The sequence below is a fragment of the Symphalangus syndactylus genome, chromosome 3 (assembly GCF_028878055.3).
Source record: "Symphalangus syndactylus isolate Jambi chromosome 3, NHGRI_mSymSyn1-v2.1_pri, whole genome shotgun sequence".
NCBI lineage: Eukaryota > Metazoa > Chordata > Mammalia > Primates > Hylobatidae > Symphalangus > Symphalangus syndactylus.
The window spans coordinates 52,763,238-52,785,848 of record NC_072425.2 but is presented as its reverse complement, the minus strand read 5'-3'; the positions used below and the strand labels follow the sequence as shown (position 1 = coordinate 52,785,848).

Here is a 22,611-nt window from a genome sequence, read left to right as displayed (position 1 = left end):
ATCACCTTTAATATCATCATTATGCAAAGTTAATAATTCTTTCTTTTCAGCCCATGACTTTGCAGAATCTTTTAAATGCCCCCTCTTGATTAGGTGAGTAAAAAGGAAAATGAAATCAGATAAAAAAAAACAGAGGTCTCTAAGGGAAAAGTACATATGGAGTTAAGTTTGAATTGGAGGAAAACAACTCACTTAAATTAAAAAAAAAACAGCTTGATGATATAATTAACATATACAAAACTCACTTAAAGTATACAATGTAATGTTTTTCAATATATTCACCAGGTTATGAATATACCATCATCACAATCTAGTTTTAAAACGTTTGTGGCTGGTTGCAGTGGCTCACCCCTGTAATCCCAGCACTTTGGGAGGCCAAGGCAGGTATATCATTTGAAGTCAGGAGTTCAAGACCAGCTTGGCAACGTGATGAAACCCCGTCTCTACTAGAAATACGAAAATTAGCCAGGCATGGTGTCGCGCACCTGTAATCCCAGCTACTAGGCGGCTGAGGCAGGAGAATCGCTTGCACCTGGGAGGAAGAGGTTGTAGTGAGCCGAGATTATGCCACTGCACTCCAGTCTGGGCAACAGAATGAGACCCTGTCTCAATAAAACTAAAACAAAAACAAAATTTGTGTCCCTTAAAAGAAAATCTCCCGATAATCATTCACTCCCCATGCCCAGCAGGTCCCTGAATTCACCCCGTTGTGATTTCCTAGTTTGAGGATGCACGATTGGAATGAATATACTCAGCAGCTGGTTGGATCCCCACATTTGTTCCCTGACCAAGTAGAGTGGCTATTATGATGGGAATGGCCAAGTGGAAGCCACTAGAACTACTTTGATTAGGAAAATAGTAAACCAAAAGCAGCACCACATTTCTGGAGAGTTTGCAGAGATTAGTGTCACCATCAAGGACTTAAGGATGCACCATAAACCTATTCAGCTCACCTATTTGGACTGTGCAGAAGACAGACAGATTTTGGAGAACGACAGTGGATGGATTATTGTGAACTTAATCAGGTGTTGACTTCAATTGTAGCAGATGTAGTTTCATTGCTTGAGGAAATTATCACAAACCCTGGTACATGGTGTGCAGCTATTGGTCCAGCAAATGCTTTTTTCTCCATCTCTGTTAGTGAAGACTTCCAGAAGCAGTTTACTTTAGCTGGCAAGGCAAGCAATACACCTACACTGATAGGAGTGTGTCAGCTCTCCAGCTCTATGTCACAATCAGTTCACAGAGATTTTGATTGCCTTCCCCTTCCAGAAGACATAAACATTCATCTGTTACATTGATGACATTATGCTGACAGGATCTAAGAACAAGAAGTAGTAAATACGCTAGATTTATTGGTAAGTCATTTGCATGTCAGAGAATGGGAAATAATTTTTTTTTTTTAATTTCAGTGGCTTTCTGTGTCTGTGAAATTTCTAGGGCATCTAGTGATGTGGAGGCACGTTAAAGTGTTCATATGAAAGGCAAGCTGTTGCATCTGGCCTCTCCTATAACTAAGAAAGAGGCACAGTGCCTAATGGGCCTCTTTGAATTTTGGAGGCGACATATTCCTCATTTGGGTGTGTTACTCCAGTCCATTTCCCAAGTGACCAGAGAAGCTGCTAGTTTTGCTTAAAGCCCACAACAGGAGAAGGCTCTGCAACAGATCTAGGCTGCTGCTCAAGTTGCTTTGCTGCTTGGCATATGACTCAGCAGATCCAATGGTGTTTGAAATGCCAATGGCAGATAGGAATGCTGTTGGAACCCTTGGTAGGCCTGTATGGGTGAATGGCAGTACAGGCCTTTACCTTTTAGAGCAAAGCCATGCCTCCTCAACAGATAACGACTCTCCTTTGAAAAACAGCTCCTGGCCTGTTACTGGGTCTTGGAGGCTGAACACTCAAGCATGGGCCATCAAGTTACCAGGCCACCTGCACCGCCCTTCATAAACTGGGTGGTATGTGACCCACCAACCCATGAAGTTGGGTGTGCACAGCAGCACTCCATCATCAGATGGAAGTGGTATATACATGATCAGACCCAAGTAGGCCCTGAAGGCACAAGTACGTTATGTGAAGTGGCCTTGCTACACTGCCTCCTCTCTCCTAGCCTGCACTGATGGTCTCACAAGTAAGTTCCCGGTAATCACTGGCAGAGGAAGAAAACACTCAGTCCTGGACTACAGAGGTTCTGCGGGATATGCAGCCCCCACTCTGAAGTGGGCAGCTGCAGCACTGCAGCCCCTTTCCAGGACAGCCCTGAAGGACAGTGGTGAAGAGAAATCCTCCTAGTGAGCCAAACTTCTAGCAGTTTACCTGGTTGTCCACTTTGCCTGGAAGAAGAAATGGCATGATGTGCAATTACAAACTGATTCATGGGCTGTAGCCAATGGTTTGGCTGGATGATCAGATATCTGGAAGGCACATGATTGGAAAATTGATGACATGAAAATTTGGGGAAGCTCTATGTGCATAGACCTCTCTGGGAAAAGAACACAAAGATATTGTGCTTCATGTGAATGCTTATCAAAGGGTGACCTCAGCAAAAAGGACTTTAATAATCGGGTGAATAGGACAATCCATTCTGTGGATATCAGTCAGTCTCTTCCCCCAGCCACTCTGTTATGGCCCAGTGGGCTTGTGAACAAAGTGGCCATGGTGGCAGGGATGGAGATTGTGCACGGGCTCAGCAGCACAGGAGCTGTTTTACAAAGGAGAGTCGTTATCTGTTGAGGAGGCATGGCTTTGCTCTAAAAGGTAAAGGCCTGTACTGCCATTCACCCATACAGGCCTGCCAAGGGTTCCAACAGCATTCCTATCTGCCATTGGCATTTCAAACACCATTGGATCTGCTGAGTCATATGCCAAGCAGCAAAGCACACCCAGCAGCACTGGAAGTCCTGAGTACAGCCTCCACTGAGTGCTCAATCTACAGGAGCAGAGAGCAATACTGAGCCCCCAGTATGATCACCCAGGGGGATCAGCAAGCTATCTAGTGGCAGATTGATTACATTGGACCACTTCCATCATGGAAGGGACAGAGTTTTGTCCTTACTGGAACAGACGCTTACTCTGGATACAAATTTGCCTGTCCTGCTAACCATGCTTCTGCCAAAACCACCATTTGTGGAGTCACAGAATGCCTTATCCACCGTCAGCCGCACTGCCTTGCTTCTGATCAAGAAACTCACTTTACAGTGAGAGAAGTGTGGCAATAGGTCAGTGCTCATAGAATTCACTGGTTTTACCATATTCTCTATCATCCTAAAGCAGCAATTTTGCTAGGAGAGTGAAATGGCCTTTTGAAAACTCAGTTACAGTGCCAGTTAGGTAGCAGTACCTTGCAGGGCTGGGGCAAGGTTTCCCAGGAGGTTGGATATGCTCCAAATCAGCATCTAATCTATGGTGCTGTTTCTCCCATAGCCAGGATTCATAGGTCCAGACATAAAGCGGTGGAAATAAGAGAGGTACCACCCACCATCACCGCTAGTGACCCACTAGCAAAAGTTTTGCTTCCCGGTCCTGTGACTTTATGCTCCACTGGCCTAGAAATCTTAGTTTCAGTGGGAGGACAAAAACAATGGTTCAATTGAACTGGAAGTTGACTGCAACCTGGCCACTTTGGGTTCCTCATGCCTCTGAATCAATATGCTGCAAAAAGAGCTAGTGTTGGCTGGGGTGATTGATTTTGATTACCAAGGGGAAATTGGACAACTATTCCACAATAGAGGTAAGGAAGTGAATGTCCAGCATACAGTAGATCCCTTAGAGCATCTCTTTTTATTATCTTTTATTATCACATCAGCCTTGTCTACTGCTTCTATGACTGTAGACCATGCTTACAGGAGGAAGATTACTTCTGTACAGGGCACAGCACAAACAGACATGGAGGCGTGGGACCATGACTGGTCATATCAGACCAGGCACAGAGACAGTGTGCTAGGGAGTCATGAGCATTTGTGGATAGAGAGCAGAGGCACAAGATCAGTGACCAAGAAGCTCAACTCCGCTTGGATGTGTGAAGCTCCACACAACTCCATGTGATGAGCAGATACCCTAAGAAATACACACATGGGGCTGGGCACGGTGGCTCACGCCTGTAATCCCAGCACTCTGGGAGGCCGAGGCAGGCGGATCATGAGGTCAGGAGATCGAGACCATCCTGGCTAACATGGTGAAACCCATCTCTACTAAAAAATACGAAAAATTAGCTGGGCATGGTGGCGGGCATCTGTAGTCCCAGCCACTTGGGAGGCTGAGGCAGGAGAATGGTGTGAACCCAGGAGGCAGAGATCACAGCACTGCACTCCAGCCCGGGCGACAGAGCAAGACTCCGTCTCAAAAAAAAAAAAAGAAAGAAAGAAAGAAAGAAAGAAAGAAAGAAAGAAAGAAAGAAAGAAAGAAAGAAAGAAAGAAAGAAAGAAATACACACAAGGATCTCCACCATGTTCTTGCCAAATTTTTTTTTTTGACAGAGTCTCGCTCTGTTGCCAGGCTGGAGTGCAGTGGCATGATCTCTGCTCACTGCAACCTCCGCCTCCTGGGTTCAAGAGATTCTTCAGCCCCGGGTAGCTGGGATTACAGGTGAGTGCCAAGAGACCCAGCTATTTTTTCTATTTTTTTAGTAGAGACGGGGTTTCATTACGTTGGCCAGGATGGTCTTGATCTCTTGACCTTGTGATCCACCCACCTCGGCCTCCCAAAGTGCTGGGAGTACAGGCGTAAGTCATGGCGCCTGGTTACCAAAAATATTTTTAAGTTAAATCTCTCCAAACCTTTAGACCTAACTTCCAGTTGACAGACAATACAAGAACAGAGGAACAGGTAAAAGGACACAAGAAGGAAACAATTTGACAAAATCCTTAAAGTCACACACTTTTCATGCTAACTAGCCTGGTCTCTTTGACAAGCCAAAATCATGAAGAAATAAGGGGGTGGGGGCCTAATGTAGATTAAAGCATAATGCAGTGATTGGATCCTGGTTTTTAAAAAAGCAAATAGAAATTTGGAGTTGGATTATTGGGAAATTTTTTTTTTTTTTTTTTTTTTTTGAGACGGAGTCTCGGTGTCGCCCAGGCTGGAGTGCAGTGGCGCGATCTCGGCTCACTGCAGGCTCTGCCCCCTGGGGTTCACGCCATTCTCCTGCCTCAGCCTCCCGCGTAGCTGGGACTACAGGCGCCCGCCACCTCGCCCGGCTAATTTTTTTTCGTATTTTTAGTAGAGACAGGGTTTCACCGTGTTAGCCAGGATGGTCTCGATCTCCTGACCTCGTGATCTGTCCGCCTTGGCCTCCCAAAGTGCTGGGATTACAGGCGTGAGCCACCGCGCCCGGCCAGGGAAAATTTAAATATGGATTGAGCAATAGATGATCTTTGGGAATTATTAACTTTGTGAAGTATGATATTGGTCGTAGAAGTTCCTCATTTTTTGTAAGTGTGGGAGGAAGTACTCAGGGATAAAGTGTCATGAAAGCTGTAATCTTTTAAAAATTATTGTTCAGAAAAATACATACAGTTGATCCTTGAACAATGTGGGAGTTAGGGGTGCTGACACCCACTCCTTTGTACAGTCGAAAATCCAAAATAACATTTGACTTCCCCCAAACTTAGCCATGAATAGCAGACTTTTGACTGGAAGGCTTACTGATAACATAAGCAGCAATTAACACATATTCTGTATATTATATGTATTATACACTGTGTTCTCATAATAGAGTAAGCCAGAGAAAATAAATGTTATTAAGAAAATCATGAGGAAGAGAAAATATATTTACTACTCATCAAGTGAAAGTGGACCATTGTAAAGTTCTTCCTCCTCATTGTCTTCATATTGAATAGGCTGAGGAGGAGGAGGAAGAGGAGGGGTTGGTCTTGCTGTCTCAGGGGTGGCAGAGACGGAAGAAAATCTTTGTATAAGTGAACCCATGCAGTTCAAACCCATGTTGTTCAAGGGTCCACTTTACATAGTTTCATGTTGGGAGATCATACCAGAAAAAAATATATACACATATATAATAAGACTTGGGAACGTGATAATACTCTCAAGCAGGTTTTCCTCTAAATTCTAAAAGGCATCTTCACTCTTGCTTAGTCTTAGTCAAGCTGTGTATTTCCCTTCTAACTAGCACAGTGCTTGCTCAGAGCAATAGCTCTGAAATTTTTTTGAACTGGAAGGATTCAAAGACATTAGGCCTCCTCCTGCCTAAAAGTGGTTTACATAATGAAGGGCATATTTTTCTTAAATAAAAAGAAGTCTGGAGGCAGCAGTTGTTACCAGAGGTTCAGCTGCTCCATAATGCCTTCAGGAATCCTGATCCTTTCTATCTTCTTGCTCCTCTGTCCTTGGTGGGAATGGATTTCAGATTCATAGTTGCTGCCTTGTGGCTGCTGGTGGCTGCAGCAACCTTCACTGGAAGAGAAGGGCCACAGGGCCCTTTCTTTAGCAAAGCCCACAGGCCCCTTTCTTCATCAAGAAGCCTCCCAAGGGACTCTCCCTGATTTATCTTTGGCCATGCCAGAATCACATGGCAAACTGAGCTGCAAGGGAGCCTGGGAAGACAGGATTTCACTATCCTAACTCTTCTAAGTGCAAGAAAGGGATTTGGGGGTTATGAATTGGGTTCTGGGGGAGCTAACAAGTTTTGCCTCCAACCATTTCCTAGAAAACCTAAATGTATTCGAAGTAGATTTCCTTGGCAGTTATCTCTGTAAAAACTAAAGTAAAATAAAAAGTTGAAAAAAATTTTGATTTGAAAAGTCATTGAATTTAGTATGGATAGAGCATCAGTTAATTCCAAAAAACATCTAACAAGCCACTGACTACACACCAAGCATTGAGCAAAAATCCAGGAGGCAAAGATGAGTAAGGACTAGCCCACATCCTTAGAAAGCTGACAACCGGGCAGTAGAAGCATGCCTGCAGATGAGTAGTTACATTATGAGAAAGAGCCAGCAAAAGAAACGCTAAATGGCCGGGCGCAGTGGCGTACATCTGTCATCCCAGCACTTTGGGAGGCCGAGGTGGGTGGATCACCTGAGGTCAGGAGTTCAAGACCAGCCTGGCCAATCTGGTGAAACTCCGCCTCTATTAAAAATACCAAAACTAGGCCGGGCGCGGTGGCTCACGCTTGTAATCCCAGCACTTTGGGAGGCCGAGGCGGGCGGATCACGAGGTCAGGAGATCGAGACCACGGTGAAACCCTGTCTCTACTAAAAATACAAAAAATTAGCCAGGCGTGGTGGCGGGCGCCTGTAGTCCCAGCTACTCGGAGAGGCTGAGGCAGGAGAATGGCGTGAACCCGGGAGGCGGAGCTTGCAGTGAGCCGAGATTGCGCCACTGCACTCCAGCCTGGGCAACAGAGCGAGACTCCGTCTCAAAAAAAAAAAAAAAAACAGCCGGGCGCGGTGGCTCACGCTTGTAATCCCAGCACTTTGGGAGGCCGAGGCGGGTGGATCACGAGGTCAGGAGATCGAGACCACGGTGAAACCCCGTCTCTACTAAAAAATACAAAAAATTAGCCGGGCGCGGTGGCGGGCGCCTGTAGTCCCAGCTACTCGGAGGCTGAGGCAGGAGAATGGCGTGAACCCGGGAGGCGGAGCTTGCAGTGAGCCGAGATTGCGCCACTGCACTCCAGCCCGGGCGACAGAGCGAGACTCTGTCTCAAAAAAAAAAAAAAAAAACAAACCAAAACTAGCTGGGCATGGTGGCGGGCGCCTGTAATCCCGCTACTCGGGAGGCTGAGGCAGGAGAATCACTTGAACCCGGGAGGCGGAGGTTGCAGTGGGCCGAGATCTGCCATTGCACTCCAGCCTGGGCAACAAGAGCGAAACTCCGTCGCAAAAAAAGAAAAAAAAAAAAAAGAAAAAGAAAAAAGAAAGCAAGCAACACTAAGTGGGCAAAGAGAACCTGGCCTGGGGACTCAGAGCTGTTTTAGAGAAGCTCTGATTTCATCAGTTGGAAGAGAAGAAAACAGCGCAAGCACAGACCCGGGGATGAGGCCAGCCTGCCCCCCCACCCGCCCCTTCCGCAGAGCTGCCAGCGTTTCCTGTGGCCGCGGGGATGAGGGGTTTGTACTTGTTACCAGAAGAATTTCCATTTTTCAGCCTTGTAGAAAATGCCTAAGACTTGGAATCACACATCTTCTTCTAGTTCTGCTGCTGATTGACTGTGTGAGATCAAGTTTGAAATTTAAGTCAAGGGAGCCCCTTTATTTATCATTGCGACTCTGCAGCGTTTCTAATCACGTAAGGACGGCACGTGCTCTGCACACTGTTTCTTAACCATGTCACTGACATAGTGGCTGCAATTGAATCCATCTGCTAGCACTTGGTATATTTTTTTGCAGAACAAGCCAGACATAACTTACTACGGCAAATTTGTACCTGGAAATCACGGAGATGTGATGGCAGACAAGCTCTGCGGTCATCTGGGAATGTCTCGCCAAACCGAAGGAAACCTGTGTGTCGTATGCAGGGATTTCCGTGACAGCACTGGCTTCCCAGTGACTGGCAGGATCCAAACAACTGTCAAGAGAAGGAAAGTATTTTAAATCAGGAAATATGGAAATAACCTTGTATCTGCCAAATTAGGAGGGAGAGATCAGACGACATCATCAGCTCTTTAATAACTTTTTTAAATAGAAAACCTTCACCTCTCCTTTTTTGGTCACTTAAGTGTTTGCTGGCGGTTTCTAAAATGTCTTTTACTCCAAGACATTATAGGAACGGCGCTTTTGGAGCCGTAGTTTGGTTAGAAACGACTCTCCCACAACTGTTTTCTATTTCCATTTTGTTTCACTGACTGAGAATGTAAATTGAACTTTAGTGCTATTGTGCTTTGTTCTGCCTCTCTTTGTGGAAATGTGTTTTGAATTAAAGTCCACGAATAAACCAGAGCGGTCCCAAATATTGCCCCTCAGCTTTTGAACAGCTTGAGAGCCAGGAAAAATCAGAGCATGTGGTTTTATGAGTCCCAGATGGTGTAATGGGTGTCACGCACGTCTTTATGTGGGGAGGTCACAGGTTCAGGTTCCATTTGGAGCCATCTCAGAGAAGACACTTCATATCCGAGGAATAAAGATGAGATCTGGGGCAGAAAACATGGCCGCCTGCGGGAAGGAGACATGGTGCCTTCTCACCCTAACCACCACCATCTCGGCCAATACCCATTCACTTATCTGAGTCTAGCGATGTTGCCTTTGACTCAGAACAAAACAATGTCATGGATTGTTTCCCTGGAATCTTCTGTCTCCAGCGACTTCTTCTTTGCTAAGATCCATGAATGAGCTTCTTCCCTTGTTCATGATCGAGAAATCCAAACCATCCTCTCATTTACTGCTGAAGCAAGTAGGAATGTTTATAGGAATATTTTCTTATCATCCCTATGCTGTAGTCCTTGGAGAGAGATTAACTAAAAGAAAGTTTCTGAGACCATTTTCTACTTCTTCACCAGAGTGGACATAAATCTAGACTTAGTGATGCTATTTGATTTGGCTTCCAAATAGTATTGATACAGTATAGCCATAATGGATTTGCAGCCATGCTATTAATTCATGTACTATTTCCTTTCATTTCTTAAGTAAAAACTTAAATTGTGTAGAGCACGGTAGCTCATGCCTGTAATCTCAGCACTTTGGGAAGCAGAGGCAGGTGGATCATCTGAGGTCAGGAGTTCGAGATGAGCCTGGCCAACATGGTGAAACCCCATCTCTACTAAAAATACAAAAATTAGCCAGGCATGGTGGCGGGCGCCTGTAATCCCAGCTACACAGGAGGCTGAGGCAGGAGAATCACTTGAACCTGGGAGGCGGAGGTTGCCATGAGCCAAGATGGTGCCACTGCACTCCAGCCTGGGAGACAGAGCAAGACGCTGTCTCCAAAAAAAAAAAAAAAAAAAAAAAATTTTAACTTAAATTGTGATAAACTATACATTATATAAAATTTACCATCGTAACCACTTTCAAGCATACAGTTCAGTGACATTAAGTACATTCGTATTGTGCATATTACAGTGGCTCACACCTGTAATCCGAGCACTTTGGGAGGCCAAGACGGGAGGATAATTTGAGCCCAGGAGTTTGAGACTAGCCTGGGCAAGATGGCAAGACCCTGTCTCTACAAGAAAATACCAAAAAAAAAATTAGCCTGGCATGGTGATACACGCATGTAGTCCCCAGCTTGGAGAGGCTGAAGCAGGAGGATCTCTTGAGCCCAGGGGTTTGAGGTTACAGTGAGCTGTGATTACACCACTGCACTCTAGCCAAGGTGACAGAACAAGACCTCGTCTCTAAAAATAAAAAATAAAAAAAAGAAAAAATAAACATATTGTTGCACTACCATCACCACCATCCATCCCAAAACACCGTACCTCCCCACCTGATTTTTGTATTTTATAGAGATAGAGTTTCACCATGTTGCCCAGGCTAGTCTTGAACTCCTGGAATTATAGGCGTGAGCCACTGTGCCTGGCTCCAAGACCTCTTACAATCTTGCAAAATGGAATCGCTGTCCCCATCAAACGGTAACACCCCATTCGCTACCACACCCAGCTCCCAGGCCCTGGAAATCTTAATTCATGTACTTTTGCTAGACTTTTAGGTATGGGCTATAGGAAATGTATTTTCCCTCTTTTCCCAGCATTCTGAGCTTAGCCCATGTAGGAGAGGAACATTTTCTTTTCTCTCCACTTATCTTGGGTTCGTTGGCGGAGGCCCTGTAAATTGGACTGACAGAAGACAGATTAACAAGAGAAAAACAAGCAAGTTTATTAGCATGTGCACCGTGCACACACGAGAGCACTCAGAGATGAGTAACTCAAAGGGGTGGTGAAAACGTGGGCTTGTATCCTTATCAAAGAACAATACATTTGTAGAGAAGAGATGAGATAAAGGAAAAGGACTTTGAGCTTCTAGTTACAGCAAACTGTGGAAAGGCAAATCATCTATGGGTAGAGTGGAAGATAAGGGTGGTTAGTAGGATCCTCTAGTGTTTTCTCCTGCTGATAAGCATCTAGAATTGTCTCTGGTGGTTAGCTTCTGTCCTTCCTAGCAGAGAGAAGGGGGATATCTTTGCCAATTTCTGTCCTGTTTTTAGGCAAATAGGGGGAGGGCAGAGAGTTTTTCTTGTATCTGCATCTTCTCAGTTGCTATCAACTCCAATTAATCCTGATGTCACAGTGCATCTTTTGGAGCAGCACATTCTGAACCCCTTCACCTATGAATAAGGAATTTCTACTCTCTTCCCCTTCACTCCAGCCTGTGGAAGGGAAGACAGGAACTTTTTGGTGGGTGTCTAGAGAGGAGAAGCAGAGGGTTTCTGGCTCTTTCACGATTTGGGGAAGTAACGGGCTATCTAAGACATAGTCATTGTATTCTTCTGTCATTTCAGGGGCTGTGGTTACTCACATGTGCCTGTGATTGGGTGAAGCTGGGGTAATATTAGGAAAAAATCTATTGGAAAGCAGAGGAAAAACCCTGTTCCCTAGTGAGGTTAAACACTAGTAAACTGCCATTTTGCTCCCTAGCTGACTGTACTGTGAATTGGTTCAGAACTCAGGAGGAGAAGAGTGTTTATTCCCTGCTGCCCCCCACAACCTCTCCACGAGCCTGAGAGCCCTGTGGTGTCATGCATTTTCAGTGCTGAGCACATTTTGGTCAGTTTGCCTATGTGTCTTTGAAGATCCCTGAATTTAAGCTTCTGCTTATCATATGCTAGCTGTTGGTAAGCAAGAGCCAGTTCTTTTATCATTAATAACCAGCACTTTCCTATTTTGCCCAGTACTTAATTTACAAATCAATCAATCAGTCCCTACCACGGTTCTCCTGGGGGCTGCGACAGTTTCTCCTGTGAGAAGCAGCCAGATCACAAATTGGTGGCAATAACTGGAGAACAACTGTCTGGGGAACATGTGATCGATTTGAGGCTCAAGTGGGAAAGAACCATCCTGCTTGTAGCCATTGCTTCTTTCCTTTATATTTTTTTTATTTTGAAGTAATCTTGGACTTACAGAAAACTTTACAGATAGAACAGCCAGTTCTTACATATCCTCACCCAGCATTCCCAATGTTCACATCTTTCATAGCCAGGGCAAAACGATCAAACAGGAAATTAGCAGTGACATGATGCAAAATAAACTACAGATCTAATTTGAATTTGGTCAGTTTCCCCACTAATACCCTTTATCTCTTCCAGGATCCCATCTAGGAGCCCCCTTGCATTTAGTTGTTGCAGCTTCTTAGTCTCCTTTAATCTGAGACTGTCTCTCAGTCTTGTCTTTCATGACCCAAACACACTTCTGCAGAATACTGGTCAGTTATTGCTGTGGAATGTCTGTTGGTCTGGGTCCGTCTGATGTTCTCTCATGATCTGACAGAGGCTATACATTTTTAGCAAGAATACTGCATATTGGCTGGGCGCAGTGGCTCACGCTTGTAATCCCAGCACTTTGGGAGGCCGAGGTGGGCGGATCACAAGGTCAGGAGATCGAGACCACGGTGAAACCCCGTCTCTACTAAAAATACAAAAAATTAGCCGGGCGTGGTGGTGGGCGCCTGTAGTCCCAGCTACTCGGAGAGGCTGAGGCAGGAGAATGGTGTAACCCGGAAGGCGGAGCTTGCAGTGAGCCGAGATTGCGCCACTGCACTCCAGCCTGGGCGACAGAGTAAGACTCCGTCTCAAAAAAAAAACAAAAAAGAATACTGCATAAGTAATGCTGTGCCCTCAGTGCAATGCATCCACACAAGGCTTCGTCATTCAATACGTCTTCTTCTTGGTGATGTGAACCCCCATCACCCAGTGAAAGTGGTGCCCGCTGGCTTTCTCCACTGGTACAGTGTGATTATTAATGAGGGAGTTACTTCAAGACAATGCAAATATCCTGTTTCTCCTCAAACTTTTCCCCACCAATATTAGCATCCATCGGTGGGTCTTGCCTACAATAATACTTTATCTGGATTTAATGATTATATTGATTATTCATAAAAAGTTTTATATTCATTCAGGAATTTCTGCAGGCATTTTTATGAATTGTCCTATTTACAGCTATACTGCATATGAGCGATAAGAACAATGACAATAGGAATAATAATAATACTCATTTCTGAGTTAAATAAGTACCTGACAAATTGCAGGGCTCATTAAATGTTAATCATTATTATCGTGGTTGTGTGTGTGTGTGTGTGTGTGTGTGAGACAGGGTCTCACTCTGTCACCCAGGCTGGAGTGCACTGGTGCAATCTTGGTTCACTGCAACCTCCTCCTCCTGAGTTCAAGCAACTCTCTTACCTTAGCCTCTCGAGTAGCTGGGACTATGGGCATGCACCACCCTGCCTGACAAATTTTTTGTGTATTTTGTAGAGATGGGGTCTTGTCATGTTGGCCAGGCTGGTCTCAAACTCCTGGGCTCAAGTGATCTGCCTGCCTTGGCCTCCCAAAATGTTGGGATTACAGGTATGAGCCTCTGCACCCGGCCTGTCATTGTTCTTATCCCTCACATGCAGTATAGCTATAAATAGGACAATTAATAAAGATTCCTGCAGAAATTCATTCAGAAGAAATTCCTCATTGATGGAATGGGAATAATACCTATTTTATAGAATGAAATACATGTAAAAACATATGTATATATAATTTTTTGAAGTGTTAAGTGTACCTTCTTCAAACATTTGTTCTTAAACAATTCCTCTCCTACCTCCTGAATGAACTCTGTCACTAATTATACTCCTTTTTTTTTTTTTTTTTTTTTTGAGACAGAGTCTTGCTCTGTCACCCAGGCTAAAGTACAGTGGTGCCATCTCAGCTTACTGCATCCTCCTCGTCCCGGGTTCAAGAAATTCTTGTGCCTCAGCCTCCCAAGTAGCTGGGACTACAGGCGCACACCACCACACCCAGCTAATTTTTGTATTTTTAGTAGAGATGGGTTTCACCATTTTGGCCACGCTGGTCTTGAACTCCTGACTTCAGGTGATCCACCCACCTCGGCCTCCCAAAGTGCCAGGATTACAGGCGTGAGCCACCACACTTGGCCTACTTTTATCAAGTCTTAATAATAACTTGTTGGTTACCTCTGTGAAGTAGAATTAAGGATAATTTTTGTATGTGATACTTTCCTGAATTTCTAAAGTTTTTATGTAATAAACATTATTTCTTACATATTTTATAATGTAACCCTTAAGCCCTGCTCAAAATGGAGTGAAAATCTTACTTTGTAGAGGAGACATGATACTTTTTTCCCACTCTTCATATCTAAATGCACAGTTGTTTCCTCTTGGGCACACATACTTGTTTGTTTATATATTAGAATGCTGTTAGGTAGATTATTTTGTTGGCATTTAAAATATACACAATTTTATTGTGTATATTTTCATGGTTGTCCTTTTGAAAATAGTACTACCAGGAAAATGTGATCAGTTAAAATTTTCCCAATACAGTAAAGAATTTTAATTTATGTATGTTTTGGCTTTGAGAAACAAGATTGCTTAAACAAACTCCCTCAAGACCTTCCAGTGCTGTAGGCCAGGTACTGGATTAAATTAAACAAGTCGCATTTCCTTACCTAAGCATAACTGTGTAGGAAGGAGTATTAGTGTTGCATTAAAACAGCATTTGTTCACCATACTTTGTTAAAACCTTGAATGGAGTTTTAACCTAAATTGGCTTAATTCAGAAAAGTCTTTCTACAGAAGTAAACCTTAAAAGCATTGCTATTCAAGGCCGGGCATGGTGGCTCACGCCTGTAATCCCAGCATTTTGGGAGGCTGAGGCAGGCAGATCACGAGGTCAGGAGTTCGAGACCAGCCTGACCAACATGGTGAAAACCCGTCTCTATTAAAAATACAGAACACAGCCGGGCGTGGTGGTGGGTGCCTGTAATCCTAGCTACTCAGGAGGCTGAGGCAGGAGAATTGCTTGAACCCAGGAGGCGGAGGTTGTAGTGAGCCAAGATCACACCACCGCACTCCAGCCTGGGTGACAGAGCAAGATTCCGTCTCAAAAAAAAGAAAAAAAAAAAGCCATCCAGCCTTAATTCTAGTTGAGATGAAGTGAATTGAGTGGCTGCAGGCTGTCTCTTCCTGAAGTTCTTCAGAAATCAGGGATGGCTTACATAAATCCATGCCCAGGGGCAGGGGCAGGACTAACGCCAAGAAGGTTCTTAACAAGGGCCCAGATTCGAGACCCTCACACAAATTCTGGTGACTCAGCAGGGCTCCATTAAGTCCTCAAAGCAATTATTTGCAGAGAATACCCATTCCAGTTAAAATCTCCAGGCTGTTAACTTGCTTAGTGAGTGCCCTGTTGGGATGTGGAAAGATGCAGAGACTCTCACCATCTATTGCCTCTCCTTTATCCACACAAGTAAGACCCATGCAGGGCGCTCCTGCAGTGCAGGGAGCTCTCTTCATTGCAAAAGAGAAAAAGAAAAGTTGCATCTGTCAGGTTTTTGAAGGGCTAGGATTTAGACTGGCAGTTTGTTTGTTCCCTTTGAGAGCCTGAGGGAAGCTATGGGCCCTCTTCTCAGAAGCAGGTCCACAGATGTGTGATGTAGGGTAGGTGGTTCCTCCTTATCGTCTGCAAAAGACTTTCTTTCCAATCTTTGGGAGATGTGATGGTTAATTTTAGGTGTCAACTTGACCGGGATAAGGGATGCCCAGATAGCTGGTAAAGCATTATTTCTGGGTGTGTCTCTAAGGGTGTTTCTGGAAGAGATTGGCATTTGAATCCGCAAACTGAGTAAGGAAGATGCCCTCACCCGAAGTGGGTGGACACTATCCAGTTTGCTGAGGGTCTAGGTAGAAGAAGAAGGCAGAAGAAAGGTGAACTCACTTTCTCTTCTGAAGCTGGGACACCATTCTTCTCCTGCCCTTGGACATCAGAGCTCCAGGTTTTCCTGCCTTTGGACTCCAGGACTTATACCAGCAGCCCCCTGATTTCTCAGGACAGCAGCCTCAGATGGAGGGTTACACCCTCAGGCCCCCTGGTCCTCAAGCCTGTGGACCTGGACTGAATTACACCATTGATTTCCCTGGCTCTCCAGCTTATAGACAGCAGACTGTGGGAGTTCTCAGCTTCCATAATTACATGAGCCAATTCCCATAATAAATTCTCTCTTCTATTACATAGCATTGTTATGAGTACTGAGCTCACAACAATGGGTTAATATGAATAAAACTCCCAAAACAGCCCTGAGAACATGAGAACATAAGTGCTGTCTCAATATCGTCATTCAATGATCAATACATTCAATGTTTTCTTAGATTCCTTCTTGCTCTAAGAGTCCGTGAATTTTTTTTTTTTTTTTGAGATGGAGTCTCGCTCTTGTTGCCCAGGCTGGAGTGCAGTGGTGTGATCTTAGCTCACCGCAACCTCCACCTCCTGGGTTCAAGTGATTCTCCTGCCTCAGCCTCCCGAGTAGCTGGGATTACAGGCGCCTGCCACCATGCCTGGCTAATTTTTGTATTTTTAGTAGAAATGGGGCTTCACCATGTTGGCCAGGCTGGTCTAGAACTCTTGGCCTCAGGTGATTCACCCGCTTTGGCCTCCCAAAGTGCTAGGATTACAGGCATAAGCCACCAAGCCTGGCCTATAAATCTTGATAACACTAAACCTATCTCTACACATTAATCAATTACCATGTCCCAGATACTAATAGGGAGTTGACACATTTTATTTCACTTAATGACCCAAACAATCCTGTGAGTTGGGTTATATCACTTGATTGTCCACAGTGGAGAACAAGGTTGAGTAGCTTGCCTGAGATTAGTGGTGTGTTCATTCTCAAAGATGGGATGTTCAGAATCCAAACCCTCATCTGTCCAAATCACAAACTGGGAGAAGTTATTTGCAGCATAGAAAACAAAGGAGTAGTATCAGAATACAAAAGAAGCTTTGCATATTAAGAAAAGAGACAAGAAATTCAAATCAAATGAATGGACAGTTTCTAGAAGAAATCCACTAGATCAATGTATCTGTGATAAAATGCTCAGTCTCACTGGGTATAAGCAAATTCAAATAAAAGAGTGAGCTGCCACTGATGAAGACAGAGGGAAATGTGGATTCTTACCCACAACTGGTGATTGGTAGTCTTTTTGAGCTTTGAAGATATCCTTTTGCTATATTCTAACTTTCCATATTGCTGTTGAGATGTCTTATGGTATTCTTATTTCTGATTCTTTGTATGCCTATTAAATAAGATGGCCTGGGCAGCAAGGAACTGTAGAAGAGGAAGAACTTTTCCTCTGGTGTCTTAGGTTCTGCTGTTGGGATCTGCTAATTAAACTGACAAAAGAGACTAACAGTAGAAGAGGAATATAAATTTTGTCTGATATTAATTTTTACATGTACATGGAAGCTTCCATAGAATAGAAGTGAAGACCCAAAGAGAAGCTAGACCCAGGCGCCTATATGCTATTTTAACAAAGAGTGATAAATTGTGGAGACAGGACAAAGGAAAAGGATTTGTGCTGCTAGGAGCAGTAAATTATGGGAAGGTAAATTTATGGGGGACACCAGTTGATGGTAAGGATTATTTAATAGGCCTGCTTGTGCAGACTCATCTCCATGCTTTCCCCACTCCAGTAATAAAGGTTGTCTTTCCCTTCCTGATATGAGATCAGGGGATGCCTTCACAACAGGAAATGTATGCCTTGTTTTGTCAGCAGATAGGGAAAGGTAGAGAGCTTTTCTTGAGTCTGCCGCTTTTCAATTGCCTTCAGCTCAAAATAATCCTTACGCTAAAGTGGCGTAGTTTGGGTGACTCCCTTCAGAACATAATATCTGTCTAAGAATAGTATAGGTACATTGATTGCTTCCTTAGTAGGAGGACTGGAACTAAGCTATCCCAAGGCTGAACTGGCACCTCACCATGCTCACCAGGGCCCAGGCTCCTTTCAGCTCTCTGCTCCTCCATCCTCAGCATGTTGATGATGTTACGCTTCAAGGAGATAAGATGACTGTGCCAGCTCCAAACATCACAGCCTGAGTCACAAGGAGAAAAGCAATAAAGTTACCCCATTCCCAGCAGACGTCTCCCTGAATTTCCATGGTCAGGACTGTGTTGTACCACACAGTTCAATAGCTGGCCAAGGAGCCCCCTGTGCCTGGCCCAATCGTGATTCCTCCCTCCGGAGGGCCGTGCTACAGGCCTCCAAACCTGGCTTCTGTTAACAGGCAGGAGAGGGAAGATGGCTGTTTGGCAGACTATCTGCAGTGTCTGTTGCAGTAGAGGAAGTTTTTTTTCTCCTCTGGAAGTTTAGGATTATCAGTTCTCTCTGGTGTTTTGGGTGGAATTAAGCCTCATTTCCTTGCAGACAGACTTGGCTAGAAAATCTAGCCAAAGTGGAGGCATTTAATGAAAAACCTTGACAGAATGAGAATCTGTTAAAACAGATACTTTTAAAAGAACAAACTTGAGCTAGTCATTAGATACTGTTTAGATACATAAGAAACAGTTTAGTAACAAATCTGTTAAATCTACACATATTCTGTGCCTTATCATCATAAAATAAGCTTCTGGCTACATCTTTTTGTTAAGAAGTATAAGGGCTAGTCTTGTGTTAATAGTTTCAAGAACCATTTTCTTGTAACCTTGAGACTTGCTTATGTTTGTCACAAAATAGTCCACATTCTTAGACTATTTGATATAGACAAGTATAGACTGGGTTTGTTCTTATTAAAAGCTGACTTTTGGCTGGGCGCGATGGCTCACGCCTATAATCCCAGCACTTTGGGAGGCCGAGGTGGGCGGATCACCTGAGGTCGGGAGTTTGAGACCAGCCTGACCAACATGGAGAAACCCTGTCTCTACTAAAAATACAAAAAAATTAGCTGGGCGTGGTGGCGCATGCCTGTAATCCCAGCTACTCTGGAGGCTGAGGCGGGAGAATCGCTTGAATCTGGGAGGTAGAGGTTGCGGTGAGCTGAGATCACGCCATTGCACTCCAGCCTGGGCAACAAGAGCGAAACGTCTCAAAAAAAAAGAAAGAAAGAAAGAAAAAAAGGGCCGGGCATGTTGGCTCACGCCTGTAATCCCAGCACTTTGGGAAGCCAAGGTGGGCAGATCACGAGGTCAATAGATCGAGACCATCCTGGCCAACATGGTGAAACTCCATCTCTACTAAAAATACAAAAATTAGCCAGGCGTGATGGTGGGCACCTGTAGTCCCAGCTACTTAGGAGGCTGAGGCAGGAGAATTGCTTGATAGATAATCGTGAGATTCCATCAAAAAAAAAAAAAAAGCTGATTTTTTTTTTTTTTTTTTTTTGAGACAGAGTTTCACTCTGTCACCCAAGCTGGAGTGCAGTGGTGCAGTCTTGGCTCACTGCAACCTCTGCCTCCCGGGTTCAAGCGATTCTTGTGTCTCAGTCTCCCAAGTAGCTCCAATTTATTAGATATTGTACTGCCAAGAATGAGTCTCTACATTTCTTATATTTTCTCTTCTGGTTTCCATCTCTCTATCCCTCTTACCCTGATATTTCCTTAATTTTGTCTCCCACCTACCTACTGAACTTTGTTTAAAAAAACAGCTGGGCGCAGTGGCTCACGCCTGTAATCCCAGCACTTTGGGAGGCTGAGGCAGGCAGATCATCTGAGGTCAGGAATTTGAGATCAGCCTGGCCAACACGGTGAAACCCCACCTCTACTAAAAATACAAAAATTACCCGGGTGTGGTGGTGCATGCCTGTAGTCCCAGCTACTCAGGAGACTGATGCAGGAGAATGGCTTGAATCCAGGAGGTGGAGGTTGCAGTGAGCCAAGATCGCGCCAATGTATTCCAGCCTGGGCAACAGAGCTAGATTCCGTCTCAAAAAAATAAAAATAAATAAATAACAGGCTATTTCCAAGAGCTCTGTCCCTGATTATTCTCGATTCATGAGTGCAGATTTTCTCTTCCAGTTCTGATGGTATCTAACCACAGGAGGATGTGTGAATACTTTGCTACCTGAATTGTCTCTGTTCTGTTTGTTCTGCTGTGTCTGCCCCTCCCGCGCTGGTAATCCTTGTCTATCTGCTCCTATTTAAGACTAAGGCGCTAGGACGCTGATTGTGCTGCGTGTGTGTGAGGGAAACTTGAGGCTTGGTGGCTCCCACCAGAACATGCTTGGCAGGAAGCCAAGTCTCCCCTCCACAGATCATACTTACAGGACTTTTCTCCAGGAATGGTTATCGGAGGGGTGGCACCGGGCAGTGAGACCCTGCCTGTCAGAGTTCTGGAAGAGGGCAAGTGTGCTGGACACAGACACCATGCATAGACCGCTCCTGGGCAGACCCTGTTGCCCCAGCTGGCAGCAGGCCACCCTCGGCTGTCAGCTCCCCCCAGGCCCGCCACCCTCGTAGGGAACCCTCGACAGCCTTTCTGGGCACCCGCATGGGTGCCTGATGGAGGTGAGCCCGCTGTCTACTGGAGCAGCCCGGGTAGGTCTGCCACTGTGTAGAGATACCAGGGAGAGGTCGCACAGCCCGGCAGGGAACTGGGCCCCTACACATTACTGGGCGCAGTACCCCGGGGGCGCAGGCAGTTCTGCCTCGGGCTGCAGGCCCCTGGTGGGGGGCGCGGCCCTTCCTCAACCAGGGCAGGAGCCGTGGGTCGCCAGCCAGGCTTCCTTCTCACCAAGCAGTCGACGTGAATGTCCCAACAGGCTTGAGCCCGGTTGTCCACAGCGGAAGCCTCAGTCATTTATTTCTCAGTGAAGTCCCTGCAGGTACTTGGGCGGCTTCCTTTCCCTCTCCCCTACAGGCGTTTCCTGGGATCAGCTCCCACATAGCTGCTTGCACATCAGTCCTTCTCTCAGGGTCTGCTTCTGAGAGAGCTGGAACCCACACACATCGTAGTAGAGATTCAATTAGATGCCAGGACGCGCACTCTCAGACCTCAGTGTGCTATGGGGCGCCCTCTCTGCCGGGCCCTGGGCTCGAATCATCCGCTTTCCTGCCATAGCGTTAATGACTGCCCTAAATGTCACCCATGCTCTTGCTGCGTGACGCCATAAAGCCGATTGTAGTACCTTATTTCGCAGACGAGGAAACAGGCTCAACGAGCTCCCTGAGGTCACATGGCTAAGAAACTGAGAGACCATTACTGAAATTCCAATTCCCAATTTCCATCTTCTTGACTCCGAAGCTCTATGTTCTTTTTTTTTTTTTTTTTTTTTTTTTTTGAGACAGAATCTCGCTCTGTCACCCAGGCTGGAGTGCAGTGGCGCAATTTCGGCTCACTACAGCCTCCGCCCAGGGTTCAAGTGATTCTTGGCGCCCCAGCCGCCCAAGCGTCAGCCTCCCAAGCTGCTGGGATTACAGGCACGGCCACCGCGCCTGGCTATTTTTTTTTTTTTTTCTGTATTTTACTAGAGACGGGGTTTCGCCATGTTGGCTATGGCTGGTCTTGAACTCCTGGCCTCAAGCGATCCACCTTGGCCTCCCAAAGTGCTAGGATTACAGGCTTGAGCCACTGCACCCGGCGGAAAGCCCTATGTCCTTTTCTTTTCTTTTTGAGACAGAGTCTCGCTCTGTTGCCCAGGCTGGGGTGCAATGGCGTGATCTTGGCTCACTGCAACCTCTGCCTCCTGATTTCAAGGGGTTCTCCTGCCTCAGCCTCCCTAGGAGCTGGGATTACAGGCACCCGTGGCTAATTTTTAGCAGAGACGGGGTTTTGCCATGTTGGCCAGGCTGATTGGCTGATCTCGAACTCCTAACCTCAGGTGATCCACCTGCCTCGGTCTCCCAAAGTGCCAGGATTACAGGCCTGAGCCACCGCGCCCGGCTGGAAAGCCCTATGTTCTTAACATTTAAGAGTCTGTTCTGCCTGGAAAGAAATCAGATAAAGAGCAATTCAAAAACAACAAAAGTTGGGAGGCCGAGGCAGGCGGATCACGAGGTCAGGAGATCGAGACCATTCTGGCCAACATGGTGAAACCCCGTCTCTACTAAAAATATAAAAATTAGCTGGGAGTGGTGGCATGCACCTGTAGTCCCAGCTACTCTGGGAGGCTGAGGCAGGAGAATTGCTTGAACCCGGGAGGTGGAGGTTGCAGTGAGCGGAGACCCTGCCACTGCACTCCAGCCTAGCGACAGAGCGAGACTCTGTCTCAACAACAACAACAACAAAAGAATATTCATCAACAAAGTACTCAAGACTATAATAGACACCTATTCTCTAAGAAATAAGGCCGGGCGCGTTGGCTCACACCTGTAATCCCAGCACTTTGGGAGGCCAAGGCGGGTGGATCATGAGGTCAGGAGATCGAGACCATCCTGGCTAACACGGTGAAACCCTGTCTCTACTAAAAAAAATACAAAAAATGAGCCAGGCATGGTGGTGGGTGCCTGTAGTCCCAGCTACTCCAGAGGCTGAGGCAGGAGAATGGCATGAACCCAGGAGGCACAGCTTGCAGTGAGCCAAGATCGCGCCACTGCACTCCAGCCTGAGAGACAAAGCGAGACTCTGTCTCAAAAAATAATAAAATAAATAAATTAGTTTCTCTCACTTTCTTGTTTTAAAAGTAATTTTTGACATAAAAGAGAAAAAAGCAGACACTGTAATTTGAAAGGGAAAAACACTTACATTTAAAAGTAGAAGGTAGACTTTTCAGCCAGAACTACCATCTTCCAGTAATTCGCCAAA

At 45.4% G+C, this 22,611-nt stretch overlaps 1 long non-coding RNA gene across 2 annotated transcripts; it reads right to left on the bottom strand.

The window, feature by feature from the left end:
• Window positions 1-16,610: 16,610 nt before the first annotated feature.
• Window positions 16,611-21,050, bottom strand: LOC129479216 (uncharacterized). 2 transcript variants are annotated; one of them, XR_008656607.2, is made up of 5 exons: window positions 20,602-21,050; window positions 19,652-19,793; window positions 17,855-17,968; window positions 17,055-17,269; window positions 16,611-16,818 (listed from the first exon to the last, which is right to left on the bottom strand). It is a non-coding gene; the product is annotated as an uncharacterized lncRNA (long non-coding RNA). The 2 variants fall into 2 exon arrangements; XR_008656606.2 differs by having other exon boundaries at window positions 17,864-17,968.
• Window positions 21,051-22,611: the final 1,561 nt, after the last annotated feature.